The sequence below is a fragment of the Narcine bancroftii genome, chromosome 13 (assembly GCF_036971445.1).
Source record: "Narcine bancroftii isolate sNarBan1 chromosome 13, sNarBan1.hap1, whole genome shotgun sequence".
Lineage (NCBI taxonomy): Eukaryota > Metazoa > Chordata > Chondrichthyes > Torpediniformes > Narcinidae > Narcine > Narcine bancroftii.
Window position 1 is genome coordinate 68431891 of NC_091481.1, and position 13781 is coordinate 68445671.

The 13781-nt window shown below is 48.3% G+C and overlaps 1 protein-coding gene across 3 annotated transcripts in view; it reads right to left on the reverse strand.

Annotated features, from left to right (window-relative positions):
- Positions 1 to 13161, reverse strand: part of tcf20 (transcription factor 20) — an 81394-nt gene extending 68233 nt beyond the window's left edge. For 2 of the 3 annotated variants that reach the window (XM_069909774.1, XM_069909775.1), the window contains exon 1: positions 13075 to 13161. The gene's annotated coding sequence lies outside the window, so the exon portion shown is untranslated. The remainder of the gene's footprint in view (positions 1 to 13074) is intronic. The other variant, XM_069909776.1, reaches the window with a different exon arrangement.
- Positions 13162 to 13781: the final 620 nt, after the last annotated feature.

Sequence of the window (13781 nt, forward strand, 5' to 3'; positions counted from 1 at the left end):
ATTCATAGTCGTCAGAAACTGTCAGCTTGTCGACAGCCACACACAGGCCCAGGGCCAGAGGAGAGGTGGAGGAATGCAAGCTCCTCTGCATTTTGTTAGATTGGAATCTGGATCACAAGGCACTGACAGGGGCACACACAATAATTTCTGATTAAAATGTGAGCACCCAAGATGAAGGATACAACAGAAAAATGAGCACCCACGCAAAGCATGCAAGAAAGAAGTGACCAGGGCCAAGACTGACCTTGTGGGGAACACAGAACCCCAAACACAGAGGGAAAGAGATAAGTCTGCATTTCTCTTCGTGTAAGCACACTGAGCAAGGCCAAATAGTACATTCCAAATTCATTTTTAAAACTGAAATAAGTCAGTCTTGGACGAAGTGTATCACCCATGAGATGGTCATTCAGCCCTGACAGCTAGTTTTTCCCCTCAATTCGATCCCTCTCCTTTGATAATCTTATAAATTTGTAAAAATGAACATCAATCTTGAAAACTCCTGTTGATTCCTCCATAATGAAGGAGAATATTCAAGATTATTTTATCATTATATAACAAAAGATATATTACACAAAATTGCATTTAGTCTGCCATAAATCAGACAAAGGTTCACCATCAACAGAAATTACCTGGTTGGTGCCCCTTACAATCAGAGAAAGAGAAGCAAAAAAACTAGTCACTGAGGTTCTGTGGATTCACCTCCAGTGCTCCCACAGCCGCAGACTTCTGTCCAAACCCGAGCACCAGATCCGAACCTCCGACATGATCAGGAAGCCTTCAGTGCCCGAGGCCCCTCCCACTCTCAGCGCCCTCTTGCATACCTAGTAACCCTAAAGCCAATCTTGAGCCAGTCTCCAGCAGCCCGAAGCCTGGGGTGAATCCTTCTACCACAATCTCCAGCTGCCTGGTGTGAATCCTTTTATCACAGTCTCCAGCAGCCCGCAGACTGTGTAGGTTCCTCCCCTCAAATCACCAACTGCCTGTGTGTCCTTCAGCCAGAGCCCCTCGCTGGACTGCTGCCCTGGTCACCATTCTGCGGGGTCATCTCCTGTTTCTCCTCAAACTGGGGGGGGGGGGGGGGGGTGTTCCCCCATTTTTCTGCTGTCCTGCACCACCCACTGTTTCCCCAGAGCATATAACCCTTCGAGGCCTTTGTCAGCACACATGCCACCATCTTGGGCCCAGATCCCATGGTTGCAGGATTTTAAGATAAAACACTGTCACTCCATTCACAGGCCATTTAAAACCTGTACTGAGCCATCAGTTGTAGGACTAAATGGTAGAATCCTATGGAGAAGTACTGTGTCTCTGATCCCCGCTCTCCCTGGGTCAGCAACAGCGCTGCCATTGAAGCAACTCCAGCAGTGCCTTCATTTTTTCAGCTTTTCAAATATTCAGATCTTAAACAATCCTTGTGTGAAAAAGTGCTTCCTAACATCACTTGAGTGCTGAACTCTAACCTTACTCAGGGCCTTGTTATATTAATTGTTTAATGGTTGAAGCTTGATTACCTTAACTCCAATTTTCCATGGCTTTGGACCATGCTTATTTTGTCTCTTTTAGCTAAGATCAGTAATGTAGACAAAGTAAGGATATTGCTATTATCCACCTTGGAGAAAGCCGAGATTTGATTTTAGTTTTCAAAATCATGCATTTGTTTTTAGATTATGTAAAGGTAATTATTTCCGATCATTTTAAGGTAAAAAAAATTTAAGGGAGCTAATTTAAGGAGGCTGGCTAAAGAACAAAAAGAATGTAAAGAACTGATTTTTTTTCTAATGTCATGAAAAGTTGGGATATAGATTTCTAAATTTGCATCTGCCAGCTGAGCAAATAGCAACTTTTCAAAGGAAATCAGACAGATTGGAAAAATAATTGCAGGATAATGAGGAAAGAAACCATGTAAGACCAACTCGATTTTCCCACGAAAGAGTTGGCACCTTAGGAGCCAATTGGACTCCTTCCTGTGCTGTAATATTCTTTGATTTTTATGACCCCTTTTAAAGCTCAATTCCATCTGCACTACTACCACTGGCATCTGACATCCCCATCAATTTGGATTTGCACCTTCCCATTCGTCGACAACTAATCACCTGCCCTCGATGTACCACAGCCAAATCCTCACCATCAACATGGTTAGTGTAGTGGTGTTACAGCGCCAGCAGTCAGGGCTTGCATCCAATGCTGTCTGTAAGGATTTGGTACATTCTCCCAGTGTCTGCGTCACTGGAGGCTCCGGTTTCCTCCCACCATTCAAGATGCATCGACCGAATGTTGTATCAATTGGGCGGCAAGGGCTCGTGGGTAAAAACGCCTGTTACTGTGCTTTATGTCTAAATTTTAATTTAAAAAAATAAACTCAACATATTGTGGGTCACCTCATCAATGACCACATTCATTCTCTTTACTACTGTTCCATAATGGCTACCATATGTACCATTTCCAAACTGCACACTCTACATCCATGGCTGTCTGACTAGGCACGATTCAATGCTATCTACAAATATGCAATAATGCCATGGTTGTCAGCAGAATCACATATGACAATGAGGAATTGCACAGGAGGGAGAAAGACGAGTGGTGTCACAACAACAACCACGTTCTCAACGTTAGCAAAACCAAGGAGATGATTGTGGACTTCAGGAAGATACAAACTAGTCCTCATCGAGGGACAGCAGAGGAGAGGGTCAAGAACGTTTAATTCCTGGGTGTCAACAACTCAAAGGATCTGTCCTAGAGCCTCCATACCAACGCAATCACAAAGAAGGCTCACCAATGGCAACAATTTGTGAGGAGTTTGAGAAGATTCAGTATGTCACTAAAGACTCTTGAAAACTTCGACAGGTGTACCATGAGTGCATTCTGTCTGCTTGCATCACTGTTTGGTACAGAGGTGCTATCACTCAAGACAAGAAAAAACTCCACAGGGTTGCTAACTCAGCCTGCGTCATCACGGGCCTATTCACAGCATTGTGGAGGCATCTTCATCAGTAGAACCACAGCCGTTAAAGGCAGCAAGCCACCACCAACTTCTCAAGGGCATTGAGGTACATGCAATAAATGCTGGCCAATGTAAACTCCCATTAATGAGGGGAAAAATATGGGAAAATGTTATGGTCCTAGAACATATCACAAGAAGCATTGATCCTTTACTCTTATACTCTGTATCCTATGCCCAAATCAATTTACAACCAAAGTGAAAACAGTAGTAACTGATTTGGATGAACAGAACTGTACAAGAACAGGCCCTTTGGTACAATTATGTCTTCCCTGAAGTGGTAATTCTGCCTCTCCCACAGAAAAAAGAATCTCAGGGTTGCATGTGATGTCATGTCAACATGATGTCAAACTAAACTAAATTTCTTCATCCCTCGATTCTCTGCAATTTCACGTCTATCTAGAAGCCCCTCGAATTAACTATCATGTTTGCTTCTTCCACTATGCTTGGTAACCTGGACCAAATACCCACTACTTTGATTTAAAAAACATACCATACATCTTTCAACTTTTCTGCCTCACCTTAAATGCATGTCATCTTACAGTTGAAGAATAAAGGTATAGTCTGGTTGTTTAACTTGCAAAGATAGGCCAGAAAGATGGTTAAGAAGATAACATAAGGACGTTACAAATGATTGGAAAAAAGGTTTAGTAAATGGAACGCAACACACAAAAATGTAAAATTATTCATTTTGGCAGGAAAAAAGAAAAAGAACATTATCCAAATGGTGAGAGATTGCAGTCCTGAGCTGCCAAGGGACCTGGGAGACCAAATGAATGATTCGCAAAAGACTAGCGCAGGTGATAGCCGATACAGGAAAAGGGGTGGGGTGATGGGTGGTTTGAATTCCTAGAAAGTTTCCACAAGGCAAAGCTATGCCATCTAAGCACGTGTCAAGAAATGCAAGTTGAAAAACTGCATTCACACTTTTTTGTCCACATAAATTACAGAAATGTAGTTCTTTATTCCCTATTCTAGATTTTTCTGGTGATGTTTGAATACCGCAAGGGCACATTTTCATTCCCAAACTGCTGCTAAATGGGGATCACCTGAACATGCGTAAAGCAAGTAATTATAAAACTAACAAAGTTTATTGCCTGGGGAATTGAATACCACCTCCCTAGCTTTGTGCTTTGATTATAAAGGAGTAATGGTGAGGCCACATCAGGATTAAGATTTGGCCATAAAAATAAACTGCTGCAGATGAGCAGGTTGAGAAGCATAAGTGGGAGAAAAGCTATTGCTGCCATTGTGCAATGAAACCCTTCAACATGACTGAGTCTCAGCCTTGACAAAGGGTTCTGACCAGAAACATCAACAATTTTTTTCCCCACTGCTGGTGTTAATAAGTTCCACCAGCAGATTACTTTTTGCTCTACATTCCTGAATCTGAAGTCTCTTGTGTCTACAGTTTTGACATCTTAAGGGCACTAATATGTTGAATGTAGTTTATTCAAGACTAATCAAATTGGGGACCATGGTTGGCGTAGTGCAATCTCTCATCATTTGGATAATAGTGTAGTGGTTAACGTTGTCTGTGAGGAGTTTGTATGTGCTCCTCGTGTGTGCATGGGTTTTCCTGGGGGGAGGGGGAAAATCGGTTTTCTCCCACTGTTCAAAACTTACCAGGGGTGTAGATTAAAGATGTGTGAATTAGGCAGAATGGACTCATGGGTTGAAATGGCCTGTTACCATGCTGTATGTCTAAATTAATTAGTTTTTTTTTAAAATTAAGAATCCTGAATTATAGTTTATGAGGAAATGTTCGATAGACTAGGCTTGGATGAAGGGCTCGTCTGAAACATTGGTAATGCATCTTTCTTTATTTTTTCCACATAAAGTACACTGTTTGACTAGGTAAGTTTCACCAGTATTGAGGTTTTACTTGTATCCACTGGGGTTTACAGTGAAAGAGGAATGGAATGAAATATCGTAACATCCTCAAAAATCTCAATAAGATGCAGAAAGGATGCTTCCTTCTGTGGATAATCTCAAACACACAGCAGTCAGCGCAATGGTGCTACAGTGCCAATGACCAGGGGTTCAAATCCGACGCTGTCTATAAGGTGTTTGTATGTTCTCCCTGTGTCTGCATGAGTTTCCTCTGGGTGCTCCAGTTTCTTCCCACAGTGTAAAACAAACCAGGGCTGTAGCTCATTTGGGTATAATTGGGCAGTACAAGCTCATGGACTGAAAGGGCCTGTTACTATGCTGTGTCGAAATTTGTTTTCAAAAATTAAAAATTTAAATGTAAGGAGTCACCGTTTTAAAGAAGAGATACCCAATTAAGACACATGAGATGAAATTTTCTGAGGACTGTGACACATGCCTCTGCATCAGTGCAGTGAAAGCAAAATTCTTTGAGCATTTCTTTTATACAAGGTGGATAGATTCTTGAGGGTTAAAGGTTACTGGAGGCGATTAGAAATGTGGATTTGAAATTAACATCAGATGAGCTAATGATTGCATTAAATGGAGCAAGTCACTGAAAGCATCTTTGTGAGATGCTGCCTTAGGAAGGCCACAATCTCTTCTCACTTCTACCTTCAGGTAGAAGGTACAGAGGTGCTGAACAGTTCTTCCCCACCACCCCCTCCCTCCCAACATCTATCAAGCTCTTGAACCTTCCAAGACTATCCTAAACAAACTAGTCCAAGATCTGTCTGCACTTTTGACATGTCACTTATTTTTCTTGCAATATAAATTTTTATATTACGCATTTTTCTGTCTTGGCATATTGTAGTAATTCATCTTTTGTGCCTGTTTGGGTACAGATGTACGTGGTACTTATATGTATGACAATAAACTTTTCTTGTCTCAGGGAGTGGATCGTCTATTCCTGCTCCTCATCCCTATATTCATGTTACCTCCAATTCCACACACTTTGTTTTGCTGTCCTATTTCACTGGAATCTTAACACCATCAGAAAGACACTCATTTGTTCATCCTGGTAGCAACCTCCTTTGAAGATTTAGTCAGCCAATTTCCTCAGTCTCCTTAAACCAGTTCTTTCAAGTCTTCTATCCTTCGATCAATAAAGTTTCTCTTTCTTTGCCGCCTAAAACTTTCATGATTGTGAACATCACTGTAAAATCTCTTCGCTCAAAGAAAACGAACATCATCAGTTTATCCACATAATTGATTCTTCTGAGGAGATATATGCCACGATGACAAAATAGAAAATGAAGTTCAATGCAGGAAAGCACAACGCTGTTCACGGAAAAAACGTGAAACCTGGAATAAATAGTGAAAGGCTAGATGCTGCAAAGGAGCACTGACTTTGTGGATTTCAATATATTCGTCAATAAATGATAGCAGTGTTGGTACTCTCTACTCATCAATCTTTGTTCAAGTGCTCAGTCTGAACCTAATGATACAAGGTGAGTACAGAACCTTGTGGTGCAGAAGACCCTTCAGCCCTACATACAATACTTGTCCAAATTCTCTACATAACCATCCAATTAGATCTATTACATTCCTCTTCCTATTTTGCTCTGGAAATGTTTCTGCTGAAAGCCTATATGCCAATTCCAAAGAACAATTACAGTACAGAAACAGGCCACCTTGGCCCCTCTAGACTGTGCCGAACCATTTCTCTGCCTAGTCCCACTGACCATCCCCCAGCCTGCCATACATCCACGTGCCTGTCCAAATTCTTCTTAAATGTTAAAATTGAGCCTGCATTCACCATTTCAGCTGAAAGTTAGTTCCACACTCCCACCACTCTCTGTGTGAAGAAGTTCCCCTTAAACTTTTCCCCTTTCACCCTTAACCCATGTCTTCTAGTTTGTATCTCACCCATCCCTCTGAATCTGATTCTGCTATCCTTTCAGACAATGCATCCCAGATCATAACTTATGGATGAAATATACCTCTCCTTTAGAAATTAGCTCAAATCATCACTCTCTAATTAATGAAAGGCATATCCTTCGAAATGCATTGAATCTCAATTTTGAATGTTTACAGATTTTCTCCTCTCAAAGGAGAGCTTTTATTTCTCCAAATGGAGCAAAGGTTTGATAGATGCACATGGTCACAATGATCTGCTCCAATTAGTGAATGCTTAAAGGAAGATGGATTCAAAGCAACAAAACAACGACTGGTGGGTGGAAGGTGGGATAGCAAAGAAAAAAAACTTTGAAAAGCATTTATGATCAGGAATTCACTATCTGCAAAGACAATAACAGTCAGAATCAAAAGGAATTAAGCAGACCCTTTAAGGAAAATAACTTGCAGGGAAAGATCAGGTAAAGAGTATGGGCAGGATACCAAGTCCATGCATGAATCCAATCCCCTCTACCTCTTTAATAAAAAGTCTAGTTCCCTCTCCCTAATCTTTTGACATCTTTCCCCTCAAGTGCTGTTTCATACAAATGCCACTTGCTTTCATTAATCTTTCAGTGAACTTCATCGCACTTTCAGGAAACATCTATCAACCATTCTCCACTGAGTTCACAAGTAGCTTCTTCAAAATTATTAGCTAGCAAAAACAGGTGAATGTTTTATCCTTCTCAATCAACACATTTTCTCGATCAGCTCATTCTCGTTCAATTGCTCTGACAGCAAGTTCATCAATTTTTCACTGACACTGAATTTACAGACCTGCAGTACAATATTCAAGATTCCTTTATTGTCCTACCTATTAGTACAGAACATGCATATTATATGAAAATGCCTCAGCCTGCCATAAGGCAGAGTCGCCATTTGTATCATTCAATGACCCCTTACAGTACAAGAGAAAAGAGAAATAAAAGAGAGTCCCTTCAGAGTTACGGTGTTTCCTCTGCAGCCCTAAAGATGCCTGTTCAATCCATTGGCAACCCAAGCTCCAGATCCAAACCTCAGACACTATCAGGAAGCCTTCAGTGCACAATGCACTTTGGGAGTCCTTCTTGCCCTCAACATCCTCTCGAATCCCGGCTCTATTACCTGGTTCCCATGAGCCAGTCTCCAGCAGCCCAAGCAGGACCTCTGACCACATCGTCTGCAGCCTGTGTGGGTTCCTCAGCCACCGAGCCCCTCGCTGGTTCAGTGCCATGGTCACCATCCTATAGGGTCATCTCCTCTGTCTCTCCTTCTCAATGGAGTGTGTTTTTCCCTTTTTTTGATGCCATGGACTCTGCAACCCCTCTTGGCCACTGCAACCCGTGGTTTCTGTATTTTAGTTTAAAAACACCATTGTCTCCTTCAGCGGAACATTTAACACCTGTGGGGAACTCCCGGCATTAGGACACTTCGGGAAGAGCTGTGTCTGCACTTTCTGCTCACCCAGGTCCACACTAGCGGCAGTGCTCCCATTACAACAGCTCCAGAAGCGCCACCATTTTTTTTTGGGTTTCACTTTCTCAAGCAATGTGACATCCGCAGATTTCCAAATCAACTGGCACAGTTCCCAAATAAGGAGATCTTTGAAAAATCATAACTACTAATGTTATAATCGGATGGACATCAGACTCTGGAGAACTGATATTATCACTATTTAGAACTAAACTCACAATTGTGGAAGTACAAACTTTCAACTGGCACATTGAAGCCATTTGCCCTTTTGAAAATATATAAAATATCCCATGGACTCTGAAATCACTATTTTCAAAACTCACTCCCTGAAAAACTGAAGAATTGTCTTTGGCATACTCAGTAACTGTGTCTCCACATATCCTTTCAGTAGAGAATTTCAAAGATTTACTATGCTCACAGAAATCAATATGGTAAAATTTCACTACATTCCCTCCATTGCAAGTATACCCTTGCTTGGGTTTAAGATTGGGTGGGAGGAATTTTAACTAAACATGGAACACTACATCACAGATCAGGCCCTTCGATCCTTGATATCGTGCCAATCCATATATATTCCTACCAAAAAAAAACCCAAAACCCTCCCTACTTCATTTATCCATGTGCCTGTCCAGGAGTACCTTAAATGCCCCTTTTGTCCCAGCCTCCACCACCATCCCTGTCAAGGCATTCCAACCACCCACAACTCTGTAAAAAAAAAACTTACCGCTGATGTTTCCCCTAAACTTTCCTCCCCTCATTTTCTACATTGTCCTCTGGTGTTTGCTACACCTGCCCTGGGGAAAAAGGCACTGGCCCTCAGAATCTTGTAGACCTCTATTAATTCACCTCTCATCCTTCTATACTCCAAAGAGAAAACCCCTAACTCTGCTAACCTTGCCTGATAAGAACTATATTCCAATCCAGGCAACATCCTGGTAAACAATGCTACTGATGTGGTCTCATCAGCATTTTATTTAATCATAGCAAGTCACATCAACTTGCAATCAAACCTTCCTATATTAAAGGCTTGGATATTATTTGTGTTTCTAATTGCATGATAACCTTCAGAGACTCGTGACACTCAAGATGCTCTCAACACCAATACCTTTCAATCTCTCACTGGTTACAAAATACTCCACTTTATACTTTCTGCTGCCAGACTGGATGACCTCACATTTTTCCCCTCTATATTTGCCACATCCTCCCACATCTTCCTGATGCCTCTATGCATTCTTGTCTAGTTCTGCATCATTAAGCAAAAGTTGCTGCAGTTACAGTGACAACAATTTCAATTGTAAAAAGGCTTCTTGAAGTTCTAAAATGTGCTTCTTGGATGGTAGCCCCTCAAACAGCAAGGATCATATTACCACAGCAGCTAATAGTTTGTCAGCTTACAAGGCTCCCTTCTTTCTTTGTCTTATCTTTTAAAATTGAGCGCAAGATCAGTTGGAAATTTACCATGTGGGTCCATAAACAGAGGATGCTGGGTTTGCAGGACTGGAGTAATAAGGAAGATGGGGAGGGCAGGTATTGGGATACGGAATGTAGTGTAGCATGGGGAAGTTTATGGAGGCTCAATTGAGGGCAGTGTAGGAGGAGGAAGGAAGAGAGCACAGGCCAGGTTTGAGAGAGCACATACAGGGAGTGTAGTGTTAGTTTTTTAGTTTTATTGGGGGGGAGGGGGGAAAGGAGATTAAAGTGGGTGAGAAGGGCAAGTTCACAATAGGGGCAAAGAGATTATAGAATTACAAGGTGGTGCATTGGGGGAAAATGTGAGACTATGGAGCATTGTTTTTGTGGGGGGGGTGAATATGGAGTGTGTTTTGAGAGGGACTGGAATGGGAAGGCATGGATTGAGTGAGTGGAAGAGAAAATATGTATAATGAGTTTGGAGGGTGTTGGAAGGGGTTGGGGAAGGAGCATGTTTTTTTGGGGGGAGGGGAAGGACCAGGTTTTTCAGGGGGGGTGGGAGAAAAGGACCAGGTTTTCTTTGGGGGGGGGAAAGAAAAGGACCAGGTTTTGAAGGGGGGGAGGACCAGGTTTTGAAGGGGGGGAGGACCAGGTTTTGAAGGGGGGGAGGACCAGGTTTTGAAGGGGGGGGAGGACCAGGTTTTGAAGGGGGGGAGGACCAGGTTTTGAAGGGGGGGAGGACCAGGTTTTGAAGGGGGGGGAGGACCAGGTTTTGAAGGGGGGGGGAGGACCAGGTTTTGAAGGGGGGGGGAGGACCAGGTTTTGAAGGGGGGGGAGGACCAGGTTTTAAGGGGGGGGGAGGACCAGGTTTTGAAGGGGGGGGAGGACCAGGTTATGAAGGGGGGGGAGGACCAGGTTGAGAGGGATTGGAAGGAGAGAGAGGACCAGATTGGGGGGTAGGTGGGGTAGAAAGTACAGCGTGGAAGGGGGGAGAAAGGACCATGTTGAGAGGGAAAGAGTACCAGGTGGGGAGGGGGAGAGTGTGAGACCAGGTTAGGGTAGATGGGAGGGAGTGAGGAAAAGGAACAGGTTTTTTGGGGGAATGACTGGGAGAGGACCCGTGTTCGCTGGGGGAAGGACCCGTGTTCGCTGGGGGAAGGACCCGTGTTCGCTGGGGGAAGGACCCGTGTTCGCTGGGGGAAGGACCCGTGTTCGCTGGGGGAAGGACCCGTGTTCGCTGGGGGAAGGACCCGTGTTCGCTGGGGGAAGGACCCGTGTTCGCTGGGGGAAGGACCCGTGTTCGCTGGGGGAAGGACCCGTGTTCGCTGGGGGAAGGACCCGTGTTCGCTGGGGGAAGGACCCGTGTTCGCTGGGGGAAGGACCCGTGTTCGCTGGGGGAAGGACCCGTGTTCGCTGGGGGAAGGACCCGTGTTCGCTGGGGGAAGGACCCGTGTTCGCTGGGGGAAGGACCCGTGTTCGCTGGGGGAAGGACCCGTGTTCGCTGGGGGAAGGACCCGTGTTCGCTGGGGGAAGGACCCGTGTTCGCTGGGGGAAGGACCCGTGTTCGCTGGGGGAAGGACCCGTGTTCGCTGGGGAAAAACATGTGCCGGTGGTGGGGGAAACATGTGCCGGGGGGGGGGGGGGGAAACATGTGCCGGGGGGGGGGTGGGAAACATGTGCCGGGGGGGGGCGGGAACGTGTGCCGGGGGGGGCATGTGCCGGGGGGGGGTGGGGGAACGTGTGCAGGGGGAACGTGTGCAGGGGGAACGTGTGCCCGGGGGGTTATGGCAAGCCTGGGGGGGGGGGTTAGGGGAAGCCTGGGGGGGGGGTTAGGGGAAGCCTGGGGGGGGGGGGTTAGGGGAGGCCCGGTGGGGGAGGGATGTTAGGGGAGACCCATGAGCCCAGGTGGGGGGGGGGGAGGGTTTAGAGGAGGCCCGTGAGCCCAGGTGTGGGGGGAGGGTTAGTGGAGGCCCATGAGCCTGGGTGGGATGGGGATTGGGAAGGATCCAGGTGGGGGGGGGTGGGATTGGGAAAGATCCGGGTGGGGGGGTGGGATTGGGAAAGATCCGGGTGAGGGGGGTGGGATTGGTAAAGATCCGGGTGAGGGGGGTGGGATTGGGAAGGATCCAGGTGGGGGGGTGGGATTGGGAAAGATCCGGGTGGGGGGGGGGATTGGGAAGGATCCAGGTGGGGGGGTGGGATTGGGAAAGATCCGGGTGGGGGGGGGTGGGATTGGGAAAGATCCGGGTGGGGGGGTGGGATTGGGAAAGATCCGGGTGGGGGGGGGTGGGATTGGGAAAGATCCGGGTGGGGGTGGGTGGGATTGGGAAAGATCCGGGTGGGGGGGGTGGGATTGGAAAAGATCCGGGTGGGGGGGGGTGGGATTGGGAAAGATCCGGGTGGGGGTGGGTGGGATTGGGAAAGATCCGGGTGGGGGGGGTGGGATTGGGAAAGATCCGGGTGGGGGGGTGGGATTGGGAAAGATCCGGGTGGGGGGGTGGGATTGGGAAGGATCCGGGTGGGTGGGTGGGGGGGTGGGATTGGGAAGGATCCGGGTGGGGGGGGAGAGGAAGGGGCCGGGTGGGGGGGGAGAGGAAGGGGCCGGGTGGGGGGGGGAGAGGAAGGGGCTGGGGGGGGAGAGGAAGGGGCTGGGTGGGGGGGGGGAGGGGCCGGGTGGGGGGAGGGAGGGGAAGGGGCCGGGTGGGGGGGGGGGAGGGAGGGGAAGGGGCCGGGTGGGGGGGGGGGAGGGAGGGGAAGGGGCCGGGTGGGGGGGGGGGAGGGAGGGGAAGGGGCCGGGTGGGGGGGGGGGAGGGGAAGGGGCCGGGTGGGGGGGGGGGGAGGGGAAGGGGCCGGGTGGGGGGGGGAGGGGAAGGGGCCGGGTGGGGGTGGGGAGGGGAAGGGGCCGGGTGGGGGTGGGGAGGGGAAGGGGCCGGGTGGGGGGGGGGAGGGGAAGGGGCCGGGTGGGGGGGGGAGGGGAAGGGGCCGGGTGGGGGGGGGGAGGGGAAGGGCCCGGGTTCCGAGTCCGAGGGGGTGGTGGGAATCTGTATACGGAGAGGCGGAGGCGCATGGACCGGGGGCGGCTAAGCTGCCCTCCCGGTGAGCCGGAGCGGCACGGGCGGGCTCAGAGCCGGGTAGGTGGCCTACAGGGGGGGAGCCGGGCCCGATACCCTGCGCGCCGTCCCCGCTGGATGTTGGGGGGGTTGCGGGTAAATCATTGGGGGGGGGGGTTGTGGGGAGGGAAATCAATGGCCGGCACCGTCCCCTCCCCTCATCCCGCCCGCGGCCCAGCGCCGTGCGCCTGCTCCCCCCGCCGTGAAAGCGGCGTGTCCCCGGCCGGGCCCGTTGAGTGGTGGGGGGGAAAGCGGGGGCCTCGACTCCCGAGTACTCACCGCCGTTCGCGCCGCCTCCATTCCCGCTCGCGCTTCCCCCTCCCGCGGCGCTGCCGCCGCCGCCGCCGCTTCGCGTCACGTGACGCCACCAGACCCAGCTAGCCGCTCGCTCGCTCCCGATCGATCGCTCGGGCGGGTCCGGGGAACCTGAGCTGTCAATCATTGTCGCTCTCTCTGCGGGAGCAAGCGAGCGAGGCCACTCCGCCCGTCCATACTATATTACTCTAACACGTGTGCTGGCTTCTGATCAAACTCTTTTCCTCCCCGTTCCAGTTTCAGCGATCATACCTGCATCACCGCCACGTTCTCCCTCACCACCATCTAGGGACCCCACACAGTCCTTCCAAATCAAGGCAAGTTTACTGTCATCTGATTATACGTGTGCAACCCAACGAAACAGCTTTCTCTGGTCCTCGTGCAAAACAAGCAGGTGCACAGGCATAACACACCAACAATGCACATGCAGGACAAGTATTCATCCAGAAATAGGAGTGTCTCGGAGCGTGAGTGTGAACGGTTCCTTTGGTCGCTGCCCGTGGGAAGAAGCTGTTCCTCAGCCCCGTGGTACTGGCTCTGATCCTCCTGTATCTCTGATGGGAGCAACTGGAAGATGCTGTGTGCAGGGTTGGAAGGGGACCCTCGATGATTTTGCACTGCCCTCTTCAGACAACAATCCTGGTAGATCATGTCCATGGCAGGGTTGGGGA